The 2,038-nt window shown below is 29.6% G+C and overlaps 1 long non-coding RNA gene across 1 annotated transcript; it reads left to right on the top strand.

Moving 5' to 3' along the window:
* The first annotated feature begins 289 nt into the window (after positions 1 to 289).
* Positions 290 to 878, top strand: LOC130624940 (uncharacterized). Its single transcript, XR_008981680.1, has 3 exons — positions 290 to 391; positions 508 to 565; positions 649 to 878. It is a non-coding gene; the product is annotated as an uncharacterized LOC130624940 (long non-coding RNA).
* The last annotated feature ends 1,160 nt before the right edge of the window (positions 879 to 2,038 follow it).

Below are 2,038 nucleotides of genomic sequence, written 5' to 3'. Positions count from 1 at the left end.
GTATAATTTTAACCGGTTTTAAAAAAATAATTTGTTTTTATGCCACATTAATTTGTTTATAAGCTCTAATATACTTTTAATTTCCATCAAAATCCCAGCCTTAAATCCAGCGTTATAAAGCGTGCACTGTGTGACTGTCACATAAAATTAACATTAAATGGTCTCTTGTCGATTTTATTCCCGCCTTCTAAATGAAATTGGTAATCACTAATCTCTAAGCGCATATAAAGTTAGTGAAGTTATCATGAATTGACGCAATGGAAATTTTCTGTTTTTAAAAATTAATGAACCAAGAAAATTTTTGCTTACTTAAAGTTTTAAGACAAACCATGAGGCTTAACAGACATTTTTATACAAAGTGCAAGAGGAAGGAATTAATGTGTTTTACCTGGTGAGTTAATTTTTATTTTTTCATTCAGAAATAAAGTTTATATTCAAAAACTATTTTTCATCCATAAGTTTTCTGAATACAGAAGCATTACAAGAAATGTTTTATTTCGTTTATAGTGAAAAAAGGAAATCACAGAATTTTACCAGCGCAACAAAGTCAACGTGTTACAAAAAAGTAAGTAATATATTTAAAGCGATCGATTCTTGGTATTTGAAGTGCGTAAAATTTTTGTGTAAACATCGTTATTCTTTTGGTAGGCAATAACTGAATACACAAAATGGCGCGAAATTGTAGAAAAGTGTTAATGGTGTCAAATTACAATGGTGGGTGCAGATTTTTCTTAGTCAATACAATATATCCACGCTCTGCATATTGGAAAACATCCTTTAAATTTTTAAAATGTTTTGACTAAACATAAACTGTTCTTATATTGTAAATAACAAAATCATTTTTTTAAAACAATTCAGAAATACACGAAATGAGATAACTTTTCGGGACATTGTTCTTCTGTCGGACAAGATATTGTTTCGAGTTTAGATGAAAAATAAATAGTAGCTATGAGCAATATAAAAGATATATCAAAGAATAAAATCAATTGCATATACTTTTTCTTCACAAAAGTGTAAAAAAAGAATGGTTGTAGGAAATACTTCTGATTCAACAAAAATCAGTATTTGCATCTTGTACTCATTAAATATTACCCAAAATTTCAAAAAACTGTGATTTGGAACGCATCAAATTTATAAATAGAGAGGGATCAGTCATTTTGGTGTGTTGTACAGAGTCCTGCCCGGTAAGAATTTATTGAAAAAACACAAGTTTTTTCGGTGTTGTACTCCCTCAAAATAGTTGAAACTTTTCTTAATTGAGACGTACCAGAATTACTACATTTTAAATAAAAATCGTTTCGTCATATTGCATGTAACCAATGTATATAAGTTTAGTTAACTACACAAAATGTGAAAAATACATTATTTGCTTAAAAACAGTCCTTAAACTCTTCTTAAATATTATGTAATACTTTTTTAAAAGTTGTTGTGGCTTGTTAATTTAAGCTTAAAATGTCAATTAAAATAAGTTACAGTCACATTCTTAGCAAAGACCACTAAGATTAGCTTACATGTAAAAAGCAACATAAAACTGAAGCTAAAATAAGGTAGCTACAGCAGCTAATAGCTGGTCACTTAAATATAAACTGGAGACTTAGCTAGGTATAAAGAACATGGCTACATATTTATAAATTCCTAGCTACCTAGCTAGTCGTTGTTGGTGTGGTTGTCTCGCATCAATAATATCATCAAAACTTTAAAAAACATAAACAAACCTTACAGAAACCTTTCTATACTTCATTTATATACCATGTCCCTTTTTAAATGCTTTTGTAAAGATTTATTTTGAAGGCAAAAGAAGACAAATGCTTAAAAAGGACAGCCATCTTTTTTGCAAACACAATTTCCGTTCCTTTGTGCTAGAACTTCATTTAACAAACCACACAAAACTCCCGGCTTTTCACGACAAAGAAGACATATTTTTTTCGGCAACATCAAAGGGAAATGACGATATTAACTTTGCCTGTTACAGACACACAGACACACTCTCCGTATTATTATAAGAGATAAACAAAGCTTTGAAGGTGTAAAATCGAAT

The sequence above is a fragment of the Hydractinia symbiolongicarpus genome, chromosome 14 (genome assembly GCF_029227915.1).
Source record: "Hydractinia symbiolongicarpus strain clone_291-10 chromosome 14, HSymV2.1, whole genome shotgun sequence".
Lineage (NCBI taxonomy): Eukaryota > Metazoa > Cnidaria > Hydrozoa > Anthoathecata > Hydractiniidae > Hydractinia > Hydractinia symbiolongicarpus.
This window is presented reverse-complemented; position numbering and strand designations above follow the sequence as displayed.